Genomic DNA, 26,787 nt, shown 5'->3' with positions numbered 1-26,787 from the left:
TCACATAAGTAATGTTGAGTTACTTCAGTGTTTCAGTGCAATCTGAAACCCCATGTTACTAGGACAGCCGTTTATTTGAGGCTCTGTATAGCCGTCGTTGTAGGTTAGGTGCTGTCTAAATGAATGCCACTAATTAGGTACTTACTGGAATTAACAGAAAATATGTAAACTGGGTTTAAAAACTTAATATTGAATCAAAATGAAATATTCGCAGACGTGATTTAGATGTTTTAAAGAGACATTTTGCTCGGAAAATCATTTCTATGTCAACCAGAATTTTCAGCAACGGACACCACATGTGTGAAGACGATTAAATAATATTATTCGATCATTCAATATCCACGAAACTAAATTCCGTACCATTTCATGATATTACGGAATATTGGAAATATGTTTACAAGCGACAGTCACGTAAAATGGTACCAAGCATCTTATTTACCACATGTACGTGGAATCGCTTATATTTTTGTCCTTCTGCTTCTGTCGGATTTAGTTTTTCACACACTTCGGTCACTGACACTAACAAGTGGTACCATATTGTGGAAACAGTGACAAGGTCTTCTGAATCATAAATACGTATTCTTGAAGAATGGCGTATATAACCTGACATATTAACCCATAATGCCCAGACAAAAACTATCGTATAGCGGTGTTAGAAACAAAGTTTTTTCGGAGTATAAATACTTGCCGCCCGTTCATTCAGTATTTTCACGTATGTATTTATCCCAAAACGGACGCATTTATTTGCAAGTCAGGAATGTACTACTTTGGGAGTCCGCCCGTACCTCTTTTATTTCGTCTCTCAGTGCACCGGTAAGCGCTAGACGCTTTCGGGTGTAACAGTGGTCGCATTTCAGTCAAACCGTTTTTGTTTAGAGTTTTCTTAATGACTGCAGGTGAATATGCGGATGGATCCTTCACAAGGCCACCGTGTGAGAATCGAGGTGGTATGTACCCAACAGTATTGCCAATTGTGGCTGGAGGACAAACCTTTTATCAGAGTTAAATATAGCCACATTTTCATTTATGTATAAAAAAATCGCCTCACCAAAGACAGGTGAACGACTTTGTGTATGCTAGAGAATAGTATACTATATAACTGAATCTATGCAGCCATCTGATTTTACTTAAGCCTGTTTGGAGGTGGTACAACGTACAAAGATCCGGACAGGACTCAAATCGATTGAAATATTTGGCAACTGTTGTTAAATAACGATAAGTCGGTACTGATAGACAAAATTAAGAATTAAAGAACCTATTACTCTTGTTGTGGATTGGCAAGAGAGCCAACCCACTATGAGAGGAAGCCGAAAGGCACGCGTTTTAGCTCACGCAGGCTGGCGTGAGGTCTGGAACAGGTCAAGGAAATTAGACTAGCAAAAAAGGACGTAGCTGTGGAATACTTAACTTTAATCCATAAATGGTGAACATCGCTCTTGACGGTACATGTTTTACAGCATCAATAGTAACTGCTAATGGCGCCTTGCTAGGTCGTAGCAAATGACGTAGCTGAAGGCTATGCTAACTATCGTCTCGGCAAATGAGAGCGTATTTTGTCAGTGAACCATCGCTAGCAAAGTCGGCTGTACAACTGGGGCGAGTGCTAGGAAGACTCTCTAGACCTGCCGTGTGGCGGCGCTCGGTCTGCAATCACTGATAGTGGCGACACGCGGATCCGACGTATACTAACGGACCGCGGCCGATTTAAAGCAAGTGTGGTGTCTGGCGGTGACACCACAACTCTCAATTTTTTCGAGATATTATGTAAACTGCTGTTCAGGTTCGAATGATAGTGTAACCCCGACTACTCACAGCACACGATAAGGTCCCTTGGGAATGTAAGTGATGTAGTTTATTGTAATAAGCTGTGTAATATGCCACACACTAATATGTTCTCGCTATTCAATCCCAATCTGTCCGTTTGTTTGACCGCTATCTTCTCCCGAAATGACATTACAAGTTCATGAATCTTCGTAAATTTCTTGCATTCTTCATCCAATTCCCTTTATTCCATTAATTTCATCTGCAAATGTTTTAAAAGGTGAGAAAGCGATATTTACTAATTCAAACAAATTTTGTTTCTGATCGAAAAATAATGGTGAACCTCAGAAGGTGTATGAAAGAATGGTGCATGGAGAAATTACCAATTAGCCACAAGTGCCTTGCCCATTTAAAGGTTCAGTAGACCCGATTACAAGGAACAAATATTCTGAACAAAAATATTTTTAAATTAATGGTTTTTACCTGTGGCAACCAAGGACAGTGTAGCTTGTAATACATGACGGAGGAAACATTTCTTCTATGTCTTTGTCGTCGGTTCTGATGATTTATTCGTATCACCAGTTACAGGAACAGAGTTCATCTGACACGAAAGTGAATCTGGACTCATCGAGGCCAAATTCTGGAAGTCAAGTTTACGATCTGCGCCAGCATTGGAGAGTCAGACCGTAAATTAGAACTGCCACCAAAGGCGTGAATACATCATATCTCGTGGAATATGTCATATCCTGACACGACTAACGTCCTTTTGAAATAGTAAGTGTTATTCAAATGAGAAGTCAATTCGTTTACATTGCTGCATAGTCGAAACTGTGGTGTTACCGTACGTACTCCAATCGTAAGTAATGAATGCGTTGGATCTACGGGGCAACGTCTTCGGCAGCTTTAATTTACGTTGACTCCTTCGCTCCAAAGTACTTTTGACTTTCCTGGCACTCCATTATCATGCCTATTAGGCGCATATTCTCACTTATTTTGTTTGACTTCACAGCGAAAAGATGATTTGTGGATGGTGTGGTTGCTCGCAGATTATTCTTGTATAGCAATGAACTGGTTAGCAACTTGTAGCACAGATTCTTACGTGTCATCTTTTACAATCTGTTATATCAAAATGCAGTTTACTCTGATGACGATAGTTTTTTTCCGAGTCGGGGTACTCAATCTTCACCCCCTAACACGTTGGCAACTGGAAAACCTAGTGCCTGCGCGATCTCATAGATAGTCTGTCATGTTGACTGAGCACACCCAGCATACCTGTTGACATTCGCGGTTGAAAAACAGTACAAGGTCTGCTTATCGCCCACGTTTCACTTTCGTACAAAGCTACACTCCACACACATATCTTCAGAGAAGAATTCCGAGCACTTAAGTTCATATTAGATGTTAAAACACTTCCAGAAGCACCTTCCTTGCTGTAGCCATCCTGCATTTTACATCCTTTGTGCTTCGGCCATAATCGGTTATTTTCCTGCCAAAAATCAAAACTTATAAACTGCTCTCATCGTCACATTTCCTAATCTGATTCCTTTAAAAGCGGCTAATTTAATTCGACTACAGTGCATTATCCTTGTTTTACTTTTTTTTATGTTCATCTTATAATATCTTTTCAACATACTATCCATTCCGTTCAGCTGCTTTTGTAAGACGTTCTCCGTCTGTGATAGAATTACAAAGTAATCAGCTACCCTGAAGTTTTTATACTTTCCCCTGCACTTTAATTCTTTCTCCTGATTTCTCCTTGATATCACGGAAATCATTCTCCAATTTCTTGTACAAAGGCGGAAAGGTAATTTGAATTTGCATATTTTTACTTTAAGTCCTGAAGATGTTGTATAGTAGTTGCGACATAATAAATGTAAAGTACCAGTTTGCTTTTGTTCTACAATATTACTTTTATTGTTAACCGGTTTTCGGCTTACAAGGCCATCTTCAGACATTTACTGGCTCAGTAAATGTCTGAAGATGGCCTTGTAAGCCGAAAACCGGTTAACAATAAAAGTAATATTGTAGAACAAAAGCAAACTGGTGTTTTACATTTATCATAACGTTGTTCTACCAAGAACAGATGGAAGATTCTGTTAATATAGTTGGGACATTTTTCGCTTTTCATTTCTTGATCTGAAATTTTGTTTGTGAGACAAAAACAGATATATTTCGATTTAAAATAAACTGCTTTTGTTAAAACAGACCCCCATATTTCATTAAAGGTTATAAATGTTCGTGGAGTAACACCTGCAGCAATGAACTCAAAATTTTTTACATGATCACAGTGTATTGTGAAGAGATATGAACAAAGGCATGTCATTTGGATTTGACTAACTACCTGCACAAATGATGGTATCAAGACCCGCAGTACATACATCTGCATCGACGTACATATTCTGCGTGCCACCGTACGGTGCATGGCGGATTGTACATTTTAACACTACTAGTCATTTCCTGTCTTGTTCCACTCACAATAGAGCGATTTGGTGGCAGTAGAATCGTTCCGATGCCAGCTTCAGATGCCGGGTCTCTAAATTTTTTCAATAGTTTTTCGCGAAAAGAACGTCGTTCTCCCACCGGGGATTACCATTTGAGTTCATAAAACATCTCTGTAATACTCGCGTGTTGATCGAACCTACCACTGTAACAAATATAGCACCACTCCCCTGAAATTCTTCGATGTCTTTCGTTAACACGACCTTTTGGGGATCCCAAACACTCCAACAGTGCTCAAGACTAGGTCGCACTAGTTCTATACGCCGTTCTGTACACCTCCCTACTACCGTCCTTACACACCCGCTCCATTTCATATCGCTCTGCAACGTTAAGCCTAGCTATTTAATCGACATGACTCTTTAAAGCAGCTCAATACCAACGATGTATCGGGACACAACGGGAGTGGGCCGGCCGGAGTGGCCGAGCAGTTAAAGGCGCTACAGTCTGGAACCGCACGACCGCTACGGTCACAGGTTCGAATCCTGCCTCGGGCATGGATGTGTGTGATGTCCTTAGGTTAGTTAGGTTTAAGTAGTTCTAAGTTCTAGGGGACTTATGACCACAGCAGTTGAGTCCCATAGTGCTCAGAGCCATTTGAACCATTTTTTATAAAATATCAAATTTCTGATTTTAGCTGCACGACGAGAGACAACGTCTGCGGAACTGTCACTATCTTATCAAAGGGATCCGAACACCCCTATGTAATGCGAAAATGACCAGTAGATGTCACGAGAGTCGTACTCATCGGTATGAAAGGAGGCGGAGAATATTGTGTTGTCAGTAGACAAGCAGTAGTAGTAGAATGGGGCGATCAGGGGAACTCATTGACTCCGAACGCGCAATAGACATTGGCTGTCACCCGAGAAGCAAACTCATCCGGGACGTTTCAGTCCTTCTAAATCCGGCCGAGAGTCGACTGATGATGATGTGACTGTAAAGTTGAAACGCGACGGAGGAACCACAGCTGAGGATCTCATGCACTGACGGATAGGGACCGTCCTGCAGTACGGAGGTTGGTTGTAAAAAGTTGAATGAAATCAAGAGGTAGGAATCACTCCAGGCTTCCAAAGCGCTGCTAGCAGTGCAGCTAGCTAAATGAATGTGTGTTGGAAGTTAAACAGAACTGTGGTGCAGTTGTCGAGCAGCTACCCATAAGCAAAAAGTTTCTGAAGTCAGTGACACGTGACCCTTGAGGTGACATAAAGTGCGACGCCACTGGATAGTGGATAACTGGAAACTAGTGATTTGGAGTGATAAACCACGCTATATCCAGTGGTAATCCGATGGAAGAGTTTGGATTTGAGGAATGCCTCAAGACTTAGAATAGTTAGTTTGTGTTCCAGACCTCCGGCAATGTGTGTCCTGCTAAAGACATGTGTAATCAACAACCCCGAGACTGGGTCGTGATGAAATGAAGGAGTCCCCTGTTCCCATAAAGGTCCCTTTCGTTTTGCAGAATGATTGTCGTGAATCATTCACTCGGTACATACGCTGGAAAACTGTGGAAAGATGCCTGTTTTGATGCAGGGAGACGTCTTCGTGCGCAGAAACATCATACTGGAGGGATCTGCAGGATTTCATGTTTGAATTCGTGGACTGAGAAATATTCTGATACCTAAAGGGACAGAGGTACAACCAAATGTACAGCTTCCGATGTATATTGGTCCAGTTTTCTCCTTCATGGACAATAAGGCCTACCAGAATAAAGCAGCTACAGCGAATGAATTTTTCGCAGGCGAAAATAAACACTGCATTGACTAACTATTGGCGTCTCCAATCACTAATCCTACAGTGTTTGTTTGGGAGGCATAGTGCAGAAGAACGTCAGCCGGTCAGATGCTACCAATGACTTTTCCAGACCTCCGCACACCACAGTCTAACGAATAGGAGAACACAGACATACACTTGAACTGTCATGTTGCCGGCAGACGTGTGGCATCTACGATAACCTTAACCCACTTGAATGTTCTGTTGTTGCGGAATGTAATGGCTGTATGTTTCAATTTTAAAATGTGTATTTTTGGTTTCAGAACTTTCCTATTTACATGTACTGGACACTGCTATATGTCAGATGACGTACGTTGTTCTGCAAATCGTCTGTAGTTCTAGTAAAGAAACTGCGTTTTGGACTGTTTCTAATAAAAGCTTTACCTACCTATTCCAGTGTGACACATGTCACTGTCAGAGTGACAACGACGGCGTGTCAGAATTGGAGTGGCACTGAGTACTTTTTCTGTATGACTTTACTCTTCACTATGCCGATGGTGTCAGGCCAGTGCCGAAGGAGTGTGTAAGCGACGCAGATTTCCATAGGTTTGTACAAAAGTTATTGATTAAGACGTTTGTATAGGCCTACACATTACTCGTTGATGTCATGGTAAAGATGTGTGATTTATAACACTGGTAGACTTCGTTTCATAAATATTAACACCGGTCAGTGACATGAGAGCTGACGTTATCTGTTAATATATTTTGGTAGTGGTTAACACGGTCAAAATGAAAGAGGGTGATCAGATGGAGCTGAAACCAGAGCTCAAAGGAAACTGGAGTGTATATGGTCCAATGAAAAGATTCACTTCACTACCGCCAGATTAAGACTCAATTAGCACACCACAATGATTAATAGCAGCTGGTGAAGAACTGCCTTTTGGAATTGGTTACGCTTTATTGAGAGTACAACTGTTTACGTGACAGGGGAGAAACGGCAGAGAGCAGACACTCCGTAATCGCTGCTGAGCGACAGCAGAATTCTGGTAAGGATATCTTTGTGGCAGTTTCTGTCATAATTCATCCGGTTAATGGTACTTATCGACTTAGTTATGTACCTATACAGACTATGTACTGAAGTGTGTGGTGATTGCCTCCCTTGTATTGTCAACTCAATATGGAGTATATGAAAATAATATACGTAATACTACTGCATAGTACAAAAATTTAGCGGCACAAATAATCAATGAAATACAGCTCCATGAGTTTGTACTACATCACGCATAAAGGATTTTGCTATAAAATACTAAACTCCTAATCTCCGAGGCATACACTTCTAACGGACCATAAACGAAAGGGACCACACACTCCGCCCCAACAGGCCATGAAGGCCAATGGTACCGACCGGACGCCGTGCCATCCTCAGCCCACAGGCGTCACCATATGCGGATATGGAGGGGCATGTAGTCAGCAAAGCGCTCTCCCGGCCGTATGTCAGTTTACGAGACCGGAGCCTCTGTCAAGTAGCTCCTCAGTTTGCCTCACAAGGGCTGAATGCATCCCGCTTGCCAACAGCGCTCGACAGACCGAATGGTCACCCATCAAAGTGCTAGCCCAGCCCGACAGGGCGTAACTCCGGTGATCTGACGGGAACCGGTGTTACCACTGCCTCAAGGAACGGACCATTTGTTTTTGAAATAAAGTGGGTTGCACAATTCATCAGAAAATTTTTCTTACCATCCCTTTCACTCCTAAGTATTCTGCTTACTTTGGTTGCAATTTTCTGAAGAAAATTAATTTACATATCGTTCTTGTTCCGTTTTTAATTACTTTCACTGTACTACATACCATCTTCGAGCGTAGCAGATACATTTGAAATTAGTAAGACACATATTGTTTACTTTTTCTAGGAAATAACTCCTTTTTCGTGAGCCATATATTCAACGTGAGACAGCCACCAGCTTGTGAACCACGAATGTAGACGTACAAAATTGGAGTTCGATAATTATTTATAGTGATGTGCAAACCTTTAGGACGAGAGCAACTTTCGCGTAGTGTGTCACTGCCAAGTGTGACTCGATGAAACTGGAACCATACGTAGAAATAACTGCTACAGTATAATACGAAAGGTAACTGAAAGAAATACGAAACGAGACGAAGAGAAATGACATTTTTAATTGAAAGACGATAATTACACTAAAGACATCGCGATTTATAATGGTCCACTGGACATTACAAGATACAAGACATGGTTCTTAATCGGATGTGTGATCACATTGGACGGTAACGCTTGCTCTCCAACGTGCTCCCTTGCTCGCCACAAGGTTAATATGAAGATCCTGTTGCATGCGAGTAATTCCTCCACGAATGCGGTCGACACCGCTGAGTAGTCGTTGATGTATGTTCAAATGCTGAAATACGTTTCCTGAACGCATCCCACACGTGTTAGATGGAATTTGAGGCAGGCCAGTGCATTCGCCGAATATCATTGCAAAAGCTCCTCCACCTGCAGTGCTAGATGTTGCCGTGCATTGCTGTCCATTACAATGAATCTACACCCGAAAAGATGCACATGGGGTAGAAGTACAGTGCCACCATACCGTTGACCGGTGAGTATACTGGGTTCAAGGATATGGAGGTCAGCACCCATACAACTTTATGCCTCCCATACCATAACACCTGGACCTCCAAAACGTTCACGTTCGACCATGTTCGGGAGTGCATTACTTGTTCCCAACACCCGCCAAATCTGAGTATCTCCAGAATCACTACTCAAATTGTGTTTTCCCTCATCCGAGAAGAGCACGCGACCCCACGTGTCGTTGTTCCAGGCTATACACCTCTGGCACCATCGCAAACGGTACCGCCGTTGTCCTAGTGTCAACGAAACACAACGGTAAAGACATCATCCCAAGCGTTTCATTGCCGTTGTGGAGTCGTGTTAAATGTTGTTGCAACTGTACCCGCTCTTTTACTTGGGTTCATTGTTACCTGTTGCACTATGTAACGGCCATCTCCTTCTGTAGCTAACGTAGTCGACCACCTCTTCTCCTTCCGGCAGCAATGCCTATGCTTCGAAACTCTCCTCACACACGTGAAACGATGCGGTGAGCGGTATCGAACTCCTGGGCTACACCCTTCACACTTCGTCTTTCAGCCGCACTGGGTGGCCGCACGGTTTGAGGCGTCATGTCACGGACTGCGCGGCCCCTCCCGACGGAGGTTCGAGTGCCCCCTCGGGCATGTGTGTGTGTGTTGTTCTTAGCATAAGTTAGTTTAAGTAGTGTGTAAGTCAAGGGACCGATGACCTCAGCAGTTTGGTCGTTTAGGAATTCACACACATTTGAACATTTTCAACTTCGTCTTTCTTCCAGTTTTCCGATGATTCTTCCCCTTGTGAAATCATACAAATGTTGTCTCCGAGCCATGTTATAACGAAGAACACCAGCACAGCGCACCGTAACTGCTCACTGATTGACACAAACTGTCTTTTGCCCTTCCTGCAACTGTGTCGTGTTGTGGGGTCAGCCCCATTTGGCGCTATGGTCAGGCTAACGCCACGTCAACTTTCTGTGCACGACTGAGAGACATCTGGCAACATGCTCTCGCACTTCCATTTTAATATCTTACTTTATCGATCTCGTCCCAAAGTTTTGTAGAACACCGTATTTTCAAATGTTTAAATGTTGTTTTATTCTATCTAACGCTTGATTTATCTGTTTTTAGCTACCTTTTCATCACTAAACATCTTTCGCAGTAGTCCCACTTACTTACCGACTAATTGCACTACTTTATAAATGTTATTGCAGGAACATTTTGATGCCACTGAGGCACACTTAAGCACTACTCCAATTAGCGAAATAACTGGTGTATTAATGTGTGTATTAAAGTTTGTCATTTCATTAACCACTAAGCGTCTAGGAATAAATGATTATAAATATCATGCGAAACACACAAAACGATGACATGAGAAAAAATCTTGGACATGAGTTACTCCTTTACAAATGTTGTCCCCATTTACAAAAAATTGAAAACTGACAGCGAGTAAGAGGAAAGTTAAGATTAAGAATCATTTGTGGATAGGTTATAGCGAATATTTAAAACAGACACCTTGAAACTTCCAGACAGATTCAAACTATGTATCGGACCGGGACTCGAAGTCGACACATTGAAAAGCAAGTGTCTTGGCTCGAGTCACGGTATGGTACACAGTTTTCATCTCTCAGGAGTTCTCGAACAGCCCATAACAAGCTGCAAAGGGAAAGATTACTTTAGATATTCTTAACCCATTTAATTTAACACTAATCGTTAAAATAAATCGTAAAAATACGATTTTAATAACCTGCCATTCTGCATCCCTGCAACGCAGAATCTTAGTCCTACAGAAGAAAAATGAATGGAACCTTTCTTGTAGGAATTTTAATGTAGTTTAATTTTTTTCTGGAAAATATCGCCAGATGGTGCGGTTTTCGAGTTATCCAAGAAAAACATGCAAAAGTGAAATTAGAACTCCACCCCTCTCATGGCCACCACCACGTTCACACCTCAGCGGTCAGAATTTTTAGTATGTCGTTTTTAGTATGCCCTTCCCCTTACTATTGTACAAAAATTTGAGATTACACGAATTTTTCCCCTATTCGAACTTTCTTGGTCTTTGTTGTGTGGGCTACAACACCAGAAGCGGACATTCTGTGATTCTTCCTAGGATTCAGCGTGGCAGTGGAAAAATAGATGTGAATCTATATACTGCTAGCCATATTCCACAGCACACTACTATTCTCTGCAATAATTTGTTAACACAAGTTATAGTTTCTGAATACTAACTCAAATGCCAGTTGCTTGTAATTAAAATGACGGTGTTCCGAGTGCTGCAGTGTGGGTTCTATACATCACAGGACGGTGAAACATAGTACGTATGTTCATTAATCGGTGCGCTCGTGTAGAATGCTGAAAAAAGTAGTAGTTCCACTTTCTGCCACCAGGTAAAATACGGCGCTGTAACCAGTCAAAATTTGATGTGGGTGCAGAGAAAGGGAAGGAACGATGAAACACATGATAACAGTAGTTCTGGCACGTTTATTGGTATATGGTCAAAAGTTACGACGTGTGTTTAGTATGGTCTCCCGACCCAGGAACATGCTGCATCCGTAGCGACGTGTTGTCGTATGCTATCCCTCTGATCAGGAAGTGTCCGGATACACCCCTGACAGACAGAATCTTTCAGTATCCTCAAAACCAGATTGGATTTAGGTCCGGGGATCTGGAAGGCCACACATCTGGAAATTGTCTAGTGATGACACGGTCGTTACAAAATGTTTCTTGAAGCAGACCTTTCACCTGGCAAGAGATATATGGTGTCACACCATCCTGTATGAAAATAGTGGTGTGGACACAGTAAACTGCAAAGCTGGAAGCAAGTGTTGCACAAGGTGGTATTTTAAACGTGTATACGTTACCGTGCACCTAACAGGCCTGTGAGGTGTCATCTCCTCGAAGAAAAACGGACCGAGAATGAAGGAGTTTGTAGAACCACGCCACACACTCACGTAAGACGAGTGCAGTGAGTTCCTGCACAACATGTGGCTGAGTAGAGTCCCATAAACGACAATTCTGTCCATTTACGGCATCGTACAGAGTAAAATGTGCCTCATCCGTCCAAGGAATATTCCCCAGCTGCATGTCATCCATTCCCATGCATACCAAAAAACTAGGCGCAAAGTCAAGGGGAAAGACAGCTCTCCTGGCAGAGCTGGAATACTGGCAGCAGAATTTGTGGCATATGTTGATAACATAACTAATGAGGAAGTATTGAATAGGATTGGGGAGAAGAGAAGTTTGTGGCACAACTTGACCAGAAGAAGGGATCGGTTGGTAGGACATGTTCTGAGGCATCAAGGGATCACCAATTTAGTATTGGAGGGCAGCGTGGAGGGTAAAAATCGTAGAGGGAGACCAAGAGATGAATACACTAAGCAGATTCAGAAGGATGTAGGTTGCAGTAGGTACTGGGAGATGAAAAAGCTTGCACAGGATAGAGTAGCATGGCGAGCTGCATCAAACCAGTCTCAGGACTGAAGACCACAACAACAACAACATGTTGATGTCAAAGCAGGATCTATTTCACAGTCTGACTGCTTACAGCGCCATATATTCACTTGGCGGCAGAACGTAGAACTATTATTTTTTCAGCATACTCCACGAACGCACCGGTCAATGAACATACCTACAACGTTTCAGCGTCCTGCCATGTATGCAGCCCACACTGCGCGCTCAGAAAACCATCAGTTTAATTATTACCACCCAGTATGTCAGTATAACCTACAGTAACAAATGGTTCAAATGGCTCTGAGCACTATCGGACTTAACAGCTGAGGTAATCAGTCCTCTAGAACTTAGAACTACTTAAACCTAGCTAACCTAAGGACATCACACACATCCATGCCCGAGGCAGGATTCGAACCTGCAATCGTAGCGGTCGCGCGGTTCCAGACTGAAGCGCCTAGAACCGCTCGGCCACTACGGCCGGCTACAGTAACATTTTCCTCGTAATGTATGCTTATAAACAGCTATAAAATTGAAAGTGGTTTCGACCATATTTGGTTTAAACTAAAAGTTTTGAAGTGATCTGTATGCTTACACAACACTAAAACCTTTACACAACGCATTTTGTCAACTGCACTAATGTAGAACTGCGAAGGCTTCTGCGCCCAGAGTCAGTTGACATAAGAGTTTTCTGTGTGCAGTGCTGTGCCGTAATGAAAAACCAAGGGGAAAAATTACTGGGAAACACCAATAATGGAACCACGTTTACAGTGGCCGAATCGTTAGTTCTCCGGTATAGTTTTCTATGTTATGATATTCACAAAACTTTTATGGCAACTGAATTAATGTAATTAGTACATACAGAATTGTTGTTTGAGTATGAACATCTGTCTCCAGATATTCTATTGGAAACACTAGTATAAATGAAAACAATGAAATAAATATTTTGCATAATCTCTATTTTGTGCTCTTTCGTTTGCAGTCGCTTCCTATTTCTTACAGTAAATGGTGTCATGAATGATAACAAAATCACCCCATGTTTGTGACTCTGGGATTGTGAGACCACATTGAATACTTCAGAAAACAATCATGTATATTATCTTATAATATTGGGTATTGCAGAAAATATTAAATTAGTGTTAAGTAATTAATGAATACACAGTACATCTAATAAGAATACTAGAATTAATTTGTAAATGCCTCAGATTAAAAATAATTACCGAAGTAGTGGAGGAGGTTCTTATACCAGTTGATCAGCGAACTGGAACTGGGTATCTGAAACAGAAAGTTGTCCATTGTGAACTAAATGCTTGGTATAGCAGTTTTGCGCATCTATGTTTTAGAATCATAAGAGGATTAGCATGAATATACATTCATCTTAAACTGGTAACAGATACAAGTTTGTGACTAGTGTATGGGTCCATGTAAACACACATTACAACTAGACCACAGTGAACACGTTGTAACTTGTGACAATATTATAACAAATATGCTAGAATCACCGTACCATGTGTTCGAACGTTCCTCTCCTTCTCCTGCAGCCACACATTTTCACCTGGTGGCAAAAAATGGAACTATTATTTTTTCCAGCATATTCCACTAGCACACCGATTAATGAACATAGCTAAGATGTCTCAGCGTCCTGCGATGTACACAGCCAGCGTAGCAGCACTTGGAAGACCGTCATTTCAGTTATAAACACCCTGTACAATGCGAAATGTGGATTTACTCGCAAGAAGAGAACAGAAATGCTAAATCTATCCTTACCTTCTTAGTTCAACAGCGAAAACAGAAAAGACATAAAATGGTAAATGCGATTAACACAACATTGCAGCAAGAGTTGTAAAAAAAATGGTTCAAATGGCTCTGAGCATTATGGGACTCAACTGCTGTGGTCATCAGTCCCCTAGAACTTAGAACTACTTAAACCTAACTAATCTAAGGACATCACATACATCCATGCCCGAGGCAGGATTCAAACCTGCGACCGTAGCAGTCGCACGGTTCCGGACTGCGCGCCTAGAACAAGAGTTGTATGCTACGAAAAGGTGCCGTACTGTCGAGATCTGTTCTCTTTATATCAGGCATTGCAAGTGCTACACGACCGAATGCTATGCACTGAAGAGAGTTCGAGCATCAGGGAGTTCGAATGCCACGTACCTACCCTCTTTTAATTTCTGTTCTCCTATTACCACCTGTGATGCAGCAAGGTTGCATAACCGTTCCGAAAGACTGTTTGTATTATGTATACTGTGGCTAAGAAACATACTACACGACATTCGCTACGTCGTTTAGTGTATCAGCTGTTTGTTCTAAATGATGATTTTAACTGTTAGTACAGAGGCGTGTACGACATTGTAAGTACAATGTGGCGCGCTGCAACACATTTCGCATAACAGATTTACAGATCTCAGTGAACAACTGAAGCTAACCAGGATTCGCCAACCTCTGAGCGTACATAATTTGTTCTAAATAACCTCACAAGAAAATTTATATTGGCTCACCATTCAATGGACCAGAGTACTTATCACGGTAACTATTCTGGACAGCCACCCTCGACTGTGGTGTATCTCATCATGTTGAAACTACATCACCGCTCGATTGGGCAGTAGCGCATGTTTCAGAAACGCTGAGAGTTTATCTTGAAGATACTATAAGTGAACTGCTGCAGTTAGATTCCTGAGGGGCGTGTGGTCAGCACACCGCTCTCCCGGTCGTTATGATGATTTTCTGTGACTGGAGCCGCTACTATTCGGTCGAGTAGCCTCCTCAATTGGCATCACGAAGCTGAGTGCACCCCGAAAAATGGCAACAGCGCATGGTCGCCAGGATGGTCACCCATTCAAGTGCCAAACCACGCCCGACCGAGCTTAACTTCGGTGATCTGACGGGAACCGGTGTATCCACTGCGGAGAGGCCGTTGCCCTACGAATATATAGGGTGGTTGTAATTAAATTTTCGCTGCGTGAGCCAGTACATACGGAAAAGTATTAGCTGCATGGATACTCAAGTTTCTAAGAATGATGTTAATACTGTGCGCTTCAGGAACTGCGTTGTTAGCGGTGTTAGCGTTAGGCGTTAGGCGCCGGTACTTGTACGGCGACGTAATGTTGAACCACAACCAACAGTGTGTATTACCGTAGTAGACACTCAACATGGTTGTTGACGAGGTGAGCAGGGCTTTATTCGTAAAGTTGTTTGTCAAAACAATAGAAATAGTGCTGCTGCCCTTCGTGAGTATTGACGCATTAAGGGGAGTTCGTAGGGTGCGTGCTGTCAATGTTGAATAAGCCAAATTTATGCACCTTTATCTCTGAAACCAATGTAGATAACAATCTAATTTTTTTTTTCAGATAACTTATACATTTTAAATGAGAGCATTGACTGGTAACAGTAAACTTGTTGTTTCATTTAATAACTTATTATTAAACAGACCAGAAACACTACGTGAAATAACCCTAGAAAACAATGTGGGACGTACTAGGAACGTATCCGTTAGGACAACACGGCGAAACTTGGCGTTGATGGGTTATGGCACCCCGACGCGATTGCTTTTGCTAACAGCAAACATCGAATGCAGCGCCTCTTCTGGGCTCGTGACTACGTCGGTTGGACCTTATACGACTGGAAAACGTTGGCCTGGTCAGATGAGTCCCGATTCCAGTCAGTAAGACCTTACGGTGGGGCTCGATTGTGGCGGAGATCAAACGAAGCTACGGACCCAAGTTGTCAACAAGGCACTGCACAGGCTGGTGGTGGTTCCATCATGGTGTGGGCTGTGTTTATAGGGAAATGACTGGTGCTCTGGTCCAACTGAACCGATCATTCACTGGAAATTATTACGTTCGGCTACCTGGAGACCATTTGCAGCCATTCGTGGACCTCATTTTTCCCAAATACGTCATTGGACCACAGCTGTTAGCGATTGGTTTAAAGAACATTCTGGACAATTCAGACGAATGATATGGCCACCCACAGCGCCCGATATGAATCCCATCGAACATTTATGGGACATAATCAAGAGGTCTGTTCGAGCAGAGAATCTTGCACCGGCAAGTCTTTCGCATTTATGGGTGGCTATAGAGGTAGCATGGCTCATTATTTGTGCAGGGGACTTCCAACGACTTGTTCATTCCATGCCACGACGGGCTGCTGCGCTACGCCGGACAAAAGGAGGTCCGACATGATATTAGGAAGCATCCCGTAACTTCTGTCATCTCAGTGTATGTCTACCGAAGCAGAATTAAGAAATAAGATACAAAAGCAGCAGAGATATATATTTTTTTAAATTATGTCAGTTCTACTGTGAATATCAGTACATGTGAGACCATGGATTCGTACATATTCAAATCACTACCAGGATTTCGCATCAGTAGGTACTGGCTGTCACAAAATTTCCTGTAGCTACCACATGTAATTTTTGATGTACAGGTACATAAAGTATAAAAACGTCATTTTGAGAAAATCTCGTTTAAGTTTAAATGATAAAAACTCACTCATATTTTTAAATTAAGACTCAAAAGCATCCATCAGCATATTCAGCATCATCTTCTCTGGTACCTTCCGCCTCTAAAAGCTTCCTCCTTCATGTTGACCATGCTTCTTTGATAGTAAACTCGGCTCCACGCTGTGCCTCAACATGTCTCGACTTGCCTGATGATTTTAACCTCTTTACATTATGACAGCTTGGGGTGATGTTAAGATGGGCTAGGTCACTGTCTTATTTTCCACATGTTTCCATAATTAAAGGTTAATACAACGTCACTAACTCCACGTTTCAGTGTATTTAACTCTACAAACACATTTTGGGCACTCTTGGGCACTCTTGTCCGGATAATATTATTGAAAGGCAAATTGGGATTCTGAATCCGCCCAGTAGACGCTTTTGGAGGAGGTATGGGCGAGTTAGGTTCCTATAAATTCGCTTGGTGGCTTCCATAACAGCTTCATGAAGAGACTTCTTGTGTTCAAAATCCACTCCTGAAACTTCAGCATTCCGGAATTTACAGCACGATTAAGATACAGTTGGGCAAATTGAATGTATCGGTTTTCTGTCATTTGAGAATTTGAATAACTATGAGGCCAGTACGGCTGTCTTCATACTTTATAAATCATATCCGTAATTCCTGATGGATATTTCATAATACTGCTGAAGCTGATGTATTGCTTTATCACTCAGTCGACCCCTCAGCGGCTTGCCATCTGACAACGTCGTTGCGCGAAGAGTTGGTTCTAATTTTCTGAGGCGTGTGCCAATCCTCTTTAGTACGAGTCCACTTTCCTTTATCTCCACATTTTCATATGGATTTGAGGAGGAGGAGGAGGATATTAGTGTTAACGTCCCGTCGACAACGAGGTCATTAGAGACGGAGCGCAAGCTCGGGTGAGGGAAGGATGGGGAAGGAAATCGGCCGTGCCCTTTCAAAGGAACCATCCCGGCATTTGCCTGACGCGATTTAGGGAAATCACGGAAAACCTAAATCAGGATGGCCGGAGACGGGATTGAACCGTCGTCCTCCCGAATGCGAGTCCAGTGTGCTAACCACTGCGCCACCTCGCTCGGTGGATTTGAGTCAACTGCACATATAGATAGATGTTCCAGAATCGCGTACAAAGAGATGCATCCCCGAAATTAGGTAGTTTCAGAGGTGTGCATGTAATGTAATAAAATTAAAAATAAATTGTGATTCTCCAACAGAAAGGGGTTCCCACTCAATGGTCTGAAGATGACCACCGTAGTGGTCGAAACCGGTCACCTTATAAAATAAATCGTGATCAAGACTGTTTTTAATAGTAATTATTTACAAGACATTGATCACTGCTGATTCCCATAATGCATTCAAAAGTAAAAATAAATTACTTCTAAACGTCAAAGATAAGCTGTTTACCATTTTGAGCAGGAAAGAGTGAAGAATATTGTAGGACTTGTTTCGTAAAATGTCAAAAATTTTGATTTTTTGTCTGTAAACTCCCCTTAAAGAAGGTCATCTTTCCTCACCAAGGTTGAAGAACATGATTCGGAAATTCGAATTAACTGGCGATTTGGGAGTTGCTCCTGAGAGAGGCCACAAATTGTTGAAGAAGCTACTGTTGCCGTGGTTGAGAATGCTGAATCCAATGTGCGATTTTCAAGCAGAGAAAGAACTCTGTTTCAAGATGGCCACCGTGTCGGTAGAGCGTTAACGCCCACTCCGGTCTTACCACGTATTTACGGTGGAAAACTGAATCCACTAACTTTCGCGCTCGGTTGGCGATTGCATGTCGTGCCATTGATGCCACTGTGAGTGCAGTTCGTACGGTTGATACTGTAATCATAAAAGACGTGTAAATACTTTTCGTGATATCGCCTGTCTGTAATAGTTGTTACTCCGCGGCCCGGGTCGTGGCGCCCCACGTCGCTTTGCGCATCTGTTTGCGAAAAGTCAGCTCGGCTTGCATCAGCAGCAGCGGCAGTACCTGTACCAGCTGCCACACCTCCGGCCACCGGAGACATCGGCTTCAGCGGCGGAGGCACCGTGTGATATCAGCGACTGCACAAACAGTAGACGCATCAGCAACAACGCCGTCTGTATGTGAGTAGCGACAAGCAAAGTAGCAACAGGGCCGCGAAACGTCATTCAACAGGAATGTGACTTCTTGTCCCCTGTAACTGCTGTTTCCGTGCCAAAGCCAAATAGACTAGAAACTGACTATGTTTTAGAAAATTATAAGTGTTTTTTTTCTCCCAACACCTCACATTGTGAAGAATTTGGGATGCCCGCTTTGTGGCACCCTGATCGCGCTGTCTCCATTCTTACGTGAAAGCTTGGATACTGGAGACAACTACTTGGTCTCTGCTGGCGACAACCGCCACTAGTCCTTGTAGCGACAGCGGATCACCAAAAATAGTAATCACGGTTACTTCAGAAGGAATACAGGATGAGAGCACAACGAACAGCTGAAAAACAGGTGCTATAAAACGAAATACCTCTGCTGAAATCGCATCGTCCGTAACACCTTCAGATGCGTCGACTACGGAAAAGATCGCCGTTTATACGGAGCTTCAAAACGAACTGAGGTATAAAAGAACATCAACAGGTACACCAACAACAGTGAAAACCAAAATTTGGCTGCTCGTCATCACTCAAGCAAAATCAAAAGGGCAGAATGAGGAGTTAAGAAAATGAGCGTTTACGTAAAGAATTAGCTAATGCCAATGTACCAGATGCGCTGGAATGAATTCATCGTCTAGAATCAGAAATAACCGATCTCAAAAATAGAAAATCAATGATTAGAAAGTTGGTCAACTCCACTGTCCTTTGCGGCAGTTACGGCCGCTGACCCAGCATCAAAACCGAAGAGCAAAGTAGAAGTACCAATACGAGGTGCATTCAAGTTCTAAGGCCTCCGATTTTTTTTCTCCGGACTGGAAAGAGATAGAAACATGCGCATTGTTTTAAAATGAGGCCGCGTTGATTGTCAATACGTCCCAGAGATGGCAGCACCGTATGGCAGATGGAATTTTACAGCCAGCGGCGAGAATGAGAACTGTTTTAAATACTTAAAATGGTGACGTTTTCCTTACTTGAACAGCGTGCAGTCATTCGTTTTCTGAATTTTCTTGGTGTGAAACCAATTGAAATTCATCGACAGTTGAAGGAGACATCTGGTGATGGAGTTATGGATGTGTCGAAAGTGCGTTCGTGGGTGCGACAGTTTAATGACGGCAGAACATCGTGTGACAACAAACCGAAACAACCTCGGGCTCGCACAAGCCAGTCTGACGACATGATCGAGAAAGTGGAGAGAATTGTTTTGGGGGATCGCCGAATGACTGTTGAACAGATCACCTCCAGAGTTGGCATTACTGTGGGTTCTGTGCACACAATCCTGCATGACGACCTGAAAATGCGAGAAGTGTCATCCAGGTGGGTGCCACGAATGCTGACGGACGACCACATGGCTGCCCGTGTGGCATGTTGCCAAGCAATGTTGACGCGCAACGACAGCATGAATGGGACTTTCTTTTCGTCGGTTGTTACAATGGATGAGACGTGGATGCCATTTTTCAATCCAGAAACAAAGCGCCAGTCAGCTCAATGGAAGCACACAGATTCACCGACACCAAAAAAATTTCGGGTAACCGCCAGTGCTGAAAAAATGATGGTGTCCATGTTCTGGGACAGCGAGGGCGTAATCCTTACCCGTTGTGTTCCAAAGGGCACTACGGTAACAGGCGCATCCTACGAAAATGTTTTGAAGAACAAATTCCTTTCTGCACTGCAACAAAAACGTCCGAGAAGGGCTGCGCGTGTGCTGTTTCACCAAGACAACGCACCCGCACATTGAGCTAACGTTACGCAAAAGTTTCTTCGTGATAACAACTTTGAAGTGATTCCTCATGCTCCCTACTCACCTGACCTGGCTCCTAACGACTTTTGGCTTTTTCCAACAATGAAAGACACTCTCCGTGGCCGCACATTCACCAGCCGTGCTGCTATTGCTTCAGCGATTTTCCAGTGGTCAAAACAGACTCCTAAAGAAGCCTTCGCCGCTGCCATGGAATCATGGCGTCAGCGTTGTGAAAAATGTGTACGTCTGCAGGGCGATTACGTCGAGAAGTAACGCCAGTTTCATCGATTTCGGGTGAGTAGTTAGTTAGAAAAAAAATCGGAGGCCTTAGAACTTGAATGCACCTCGTACAGCATGCCAAATCAAGACAGTCGAGTGTTTTCTTCAAATCGGAAAACAATCAAGACACCAAGACCATACGTGAAACAATCAATATAGCCGGCCGCGGTGGTCTAGATGTTCTAGGCGCTCAGTCCGGAACCGCGGGACTGCTACGGTGGCAGGTTCGAATCCTGCCTCGGGCATGGATGTGTGTGATGTCCTTAGGTTAATTAGGTTTAATTAGTTCTAAGTTCTAGGCAACTGATGACCTCAGAAGTTAAGTCACATAGTGCTCAGAGCCATTTGAAACAATCAACAAAAATAATCAGTCCGATACAAGACAAAGTAATATTATAAGCAATCAGATCCACAGCAAATACAGTCGTCTCAGAAACGGAAACACAAAACAGATAAAAGGAGAATCATAAACAAGACATGCAACTAAAAGATATTAAATGTGAAGAGTCGAGGAAATTCTGACCTCTCCGTACAGCGTATCAAGTCGCACTTAAGGAAGAATCCTACGAGGAAGTCAAAATAAAGTTCAAAATAGGCCTAAAAGGTAAACGAACAGTTAATAACGTCCTGGAAGTCACTCCAAGGGTTCGTTTTCTGCTGCTGCAAAGGGAAAGATTCTATATTTAGTTCGAGTACTTATACATCGGGGATTTTGTCGTTGTTCAAAAATGCTTTAATTGCTGGGGCCTAGGTCGTCCGCCAAAACGTTGCTGTTAAGAACCAGTCTGTGGGAAATGTGTGAAGACAGGCCACAAGAAGTCAGAATGCAGAGAGGAAGACACAGCTGGGTGTATATATACCGTGAAAATATGGAAACAAGACATGTGATAAGGCAGGGGGACCTGACTGCCCTACCTACAAGCAATTGTACGAGAGGGAAATAGAGCGCACAGAATATGGCATTACCGATAACGTTCAATAACATGAAGTATGGCTACAACGGTCAGACACTGAAGCCCTTCTTAAATACATGTATAGATAAGCAAATAAATAATAAATAAGTGCATTAACTGTCACGACAACTAAACATTCCATTGGTCCACCATTCGAAAAGTCGGGAAGCAGTACAGCAATCTATAGTGCTGTTCCACGCTGTCGCAGATGCATATGGTCATCACGTTGAGAACGTTTGTAACGTGTAACCTAAACATGGGACATAATTAAGAAATGTTAGCCTTTCATGAGGAAACTAAAATGTATGTCTTGGAATGGTTAATTCGTTGCTTCTCTTCCACATATCCTTAAAAATGTTTCCACGGAGTTCAGTGTCCTCAGATCACGCTGCCAAGTAGCATTGCAGTCAGCTGTTGTTATAGCGCCAATGAGACGCGCTTTTAACTATTTATTTCTGTCAAACAAAAATACATGAGTTTTTCTGGCTCTCACTCGAAACGCTACAAGTAGCAATGGCTTCACGTTCTCTTGACACTGACTGCACTTCTACATGTACGTCTACATCCATACTCTGCTGACCATTGTGAAGTTCAGCGTAAGAGGTTTCACGCATTAGTATTTCCTCCCATTACATTCGTATATGGAGCGCAGACAGAATGACTGTAACTGGTCTCACTTTGTCTTCACAGTTCTTGCGGAAGCAGTACGTAGAGGACTACAGTATTCCTCACTGTTTCTTGTAGCTCTGCAAGTAGGCTTTCATAGGATAGTTGGCGTCACTCATAAAGGTTTTTAACTATTTAGGGACTGATGACCTTAGCAGTTAAGTCCCGTAAGAGTTCACACACATTTGAACATTTGAGTCCAGACTTGGCCCCATACCACTTTAATCTATTTCCGTAACTTAAACAGCACCTTCGAAGACTTCACTTTCATAGTGATGAAATGGTAGGAGCAGAGGTGAGTCTGAACCTCCATCAACAAAGACAAACATTCTACAGCGACGGTATCCACTAACTGGTCTGTCGTTGGAAGAACTGTGTTCGTAACCTGGGTGTCTATGTTGAGAAATAAATATGTAGACACGATGAATAAAGATGTAGAATGCTAATAACGTTTGTTTTGTTTTAAAAAGGCTAGAAGAGCTTTCACATAAAAATTCGTAGGCATTACTTCTCAGCACTCTGTGCTACATTCAGTATTTCCTGTTAGTCCTGTTCGGTGTGGATCCCACACACACCCTTGAACAATATTCTAGGATGGATCGTATGAATGTCTGCTAAACAGTCTCCTTAGTATAGTATCTAATTCTGCTACAAAAACATCCACCCCATCCAGTGCACGTAGCTTGTGGTGTATATAGAAAGATAAGGACTTACCAATGCCTGATGTCTTACGTGTGTCTGATTCAACTACAGCGCTAAGGAGGGCATAAAACATTGACAGCCGGCCGAAGTGGCCGTGCGGTTAAAGGCGCTGCCGTCTGGAACCGCAAGACCGCTACGGTCGCAGGTTCGAATCCTGCCTCGGGCATGGATGTTTGTGATGTCCTTAGGTTAGTTAGGTTTAACTAGTTCTAAGTTCTAGGGGACTAATGACCTCAGCAGTTGAGTCCCATAGTGAATTAAAACAAAAAAAAAAAAAAAAAAAACATTGACAGGATGTTAGAACGTAAAGCGACTTTGACAGTAAGTTAACTTTTCTTTAATAATTTTCGGCAATGAAACACTTACTGTGCAATGGGTACCCTACCTACATCACACTTTACGTGTTTACGTGTTATTGTGTTACGTGTGACCTTCCGCTCCAGAAAATGGAAAGAGAAAGTAGCCTCTTCGAAATGTCGGCCTCACACGGCGCTCTTATGTGGCAAGAAACCCGTAAAGATGTTATTGCATTGAAAAAACGGGAACCTTCGTAGACGTTTCCTGCCTCCGTCGTGATCTGATTTTGCGAGTGCCAAAACTCCAACCCGGAAATTCAATTAACTCCACAGAATTTAATCATAAATGGAGAAGATTCTTACGGAGAGTGGCTAGCTGCACTGAACAGAGGTGTATCTGCTTAAGCTGCAATTAGAATGAGCGGACGCTCGCTCGAGTAAGTCGGCCTTGGCGCTACCGCAACATTTACATTCGTCAGCGTTGACTCAGGAAGAGCGATTTCACGCGCCTGTGAGAAGGATGAAAACTCCGATTGTTTTATTCATAGCGGAGAACAGATTTTACTCTCACTACTTATTAAATATGCGCGTTTACAGATAAATGTGACAGCTATATTGATTGTCACTCTCTATTTCCAGCTTTAACAAAATGTGCTGTATGCCAATCACTGACCAAGGTAGCATAGTGGGTTGGAAACAGGGACCGCAGTCGAGTGGGTTTCAAGTCTCCTCCACCACATTTTAAGTTTACTGCTGTTCCCACAAACTGCTTCAGCCGTAGCTGCGGTGGTTCCTTTATTAACTTTATTCGTTCAAGAATCATCTCATAATGACATAGGACTTGTCAAGGTGATCCAGTGTCAAACAATAGTCCAAAATGTAACACACAGCATACAGAATGTGCTTTAAGAGAGTAGGACAGATATCCTCCGGGGATAGGACAAGTGCCGTGGGCTAGATTAAGGAACCATCACTGCTTTGCCTCAGCGAGCCAGGAAAACCACAGGATACCCAAATCAGGATGGCTGGACAGAGCAGCTCCGTCCTCCCTAATATGGGGTCAGAGTCTTAATAGCTGCAGTTTCATTCGGTAATTCTCTATCATATAATGTTTCTTCATTTACATATAAAGAAATTGCAACCAATATCTTTAGCCTCGCCCAAATGATCTCTATTGACGTCGAAGTCATCGGTAGCTGAACGCAGAATCAGTATGAAGAAAATTTAGTCAAACCTAAACGCAGATGCTCAAGTCAGGGAAGCGAGCAAGCATTTATGGGAGACCAATGTTCAATAGATTCGAGTCGCTAAGCGATGCATATGATTACGATGAAGGAAACAAACACCGGGTAATAAATCGGCGAAGGGGTAGTGTGAGCAACAAAACATGTATTCGATGCATCAACACGGTCACCAGCTAGTACTGATTTTCGAATGGCCCTGATGACGTAATGACGAAATGCACTGTCGTCACTTGAGATAAGTGAATACTGAGCAGCAGCTAAGAGTCAATCTGTCCCGCCGCTGGGGATGAGTAGCCCCTCCGTCTTCCGGCGGAAGCCAGAAGGCGATTAAACTGGCAGTGGGAATCTCAGGTGGGCTGTAGGGGTGGCAGCCCCTCACAGGAATAATTGGAGTTAACACTGTGATTGCTCGCACGCCATAAGGCGCTTCGGTTGCAGGGACAGCTGTACGGCGAGCAGAAGGCGAACGGGCGGCAAAAACTGCTGACAGATTACCACACACACGACCGCGTGCTGCTGAACGCTTCCTTGCGCCGAGTCCTGATTTCTATCTTCAGCCGCAAGACGCTTACTTCCCCGCAATTCGTCTTTTTATTAAATGATTTATAACTGCAGCTCCGAAAGTAATGTGTCCTACACCATTCCCTTCGATAGCGACGTATGAAGACAACAATGATTTTGGATGGCAAAATCGCAACCACGTTAGTGTACCAAACAATATTCAAGGTGTATCATAATTAAATGGGAATGATCAAAAGGGTGAACTTATACCATAACAGAAGCAAAAATATTCTAGTAAACATGAGTCCGCAACTGAGCCAGTTGCGAGGTAATTACCACTGATTTCAGCTTCAAATATTGTCCTTGTTAGTATAAATGTTTTTCAGTTGTGAGCTTCCCAATTAAGCACTGGTCTAATAGCGCTCGTATTTCACCCATAGCGACTGGTTGTGGAATGTGGTAAATACATGCTGGGACACCAGCACATGTTGCTGCCGATGTACGATATACACTCTAAGACCTAAAAAACGATGTACCACAGAGAAAGTGTCCGAATAGGGCGGAAATCGATAGATGTGATGTACATGTGCAGATAAATAAAGTACTACAGTTTCAGATAAACTGAATGATTTATTCACGCGAAAGAGTGACCACCCACGGATTTAGGCATTACGCCTGTTCTAATCGACCGACAGCTGCGTGGTATTGATGTTGCAATTCATTACAATTAAATAAATCATTCATTCGGCTTCGTTGTCGGTTGATGTAGTATTATCTCTGAACAGGTTTCGAGATTTTCAGTATTTGATATTGAAATTTATTCTCCGTCTCCAAAGTTTAACTGCCAACGTACTCAAAACTGAGTTGGCTGATGGCCCATGTAAGACTTGGAGCAAAATGCACTAAGCGGAGCTAAAAAAATGATATTCGGGGAAGTCTCTATGGGAAACCTTAGGGCTTTCATAGGCGCAACTTACCTGATTTGCGTTTTAATTCTTGGAATGATTTTGCGAACGTTAAGAATGGTGTAATAGGCGGCCACAGCATGGCTGGAATTTTCTGATAACTAAGATGAGAGACTGGCATTCTGTGGATGTCCTTGACTGATGCGGTCGTCACAGTGGGGAAAGATGCGCTCTCCCTTGTCAACAGTTATTACACTTGGGGTAGGATTCCCCTAATCTGGTTAAGGCTTCAGGAAGGTTCCCATTGCTACCAGACAAATCTTTCACGAGAATTCTTGACTTTAGTATTGGTTAAAATTCTTGTGGCTACCATTGGTGGGCCATCGTCAGAGGCTAATATTCCCGCGCAGCTGCAGAAAAAGGGGCGTTATTGGCTAAACTCTTGTGGATAGTATTGAGAGCCCATCGTCATCAGATAGAAAGGTACTATTCCACACTTACGCTGGAGAAGGGTTATTGGTTGAAATTCCTCCTACTGCTATTAGTTGGCAGTCATCATTGGCTAGATGCAAAACGAACAGAGCAAGAGAGGGGGAATGTTTACCCAAAATATTATTGTCCGCCGAGGTGACTTGCAGCGCGTTGTTTATGTTGCTCGCTCACCGCGGCCGCATATTCACTTCCTTGATGGCGGGGAGCCACGATACCGGAAGGGCTCTGAGCACTTATGGGACTCAACATCTGAGGTCATCAGTCCCCGAGACTTAGAACTATTTAAACCTAACTAACCTAAGGACATCAAACATATCCATGCCCGAGGCAGGATTCGAAACTGCAACCGTAGCGGTTGCGCGGTTCCAGACTGAAGCGCCTAGAAGATGCCAGAAGCCTGTAGCCGTTT

The 26,787-nt window shown here is 43.0% G+C and overlaps 1 protein-coding gene and 1 pseudogene across 1 annotated transcript in view; both read right to left on the bottom strand.

The window, feature by feature from the left end:
• The window catches only part of LOC124721306 (neurogenic locus protein delta), a 1,352,207-nt gene that overhangs the window by 131,398 nt on the left and 1,194,022 nt on the right, over positions 1-26,787 (bottom strand). Inside the window, exon 4 of the mRNA XM_047246214.1 lies at positions 13,230-13,284. The gene's annotated coding sequence lies outside the window, so the exon portion shown is untranslated. The remainder of the gene's footprint in view (positions 1-13,229; positions 13,285-26,787) is intronic.
• Positions 14,816-14,934, bottom strand: LOC124723578 (annotated as a pseudogene).

This window comes from Schistocerca piceifrons, chromosome X, assembly GCF_021461385.2.
Source record: "Schistocerca piceifrons isolate TAMUIC-IGC-003096 chromosome X, iqSchPice1.1, whole genome shotgun sequence".
NCBI lineage: Eukaryota > Metazoa > Arthropoda > Insecta > Orthoptera > Acrididae > Schistocerca > Schistocerca piceifrons.
The sequence above is the reverse complement of the archived record's forward strand: the minus strand, read 5'-3'. Positions and strand labels throughout refer to the sequence as shown.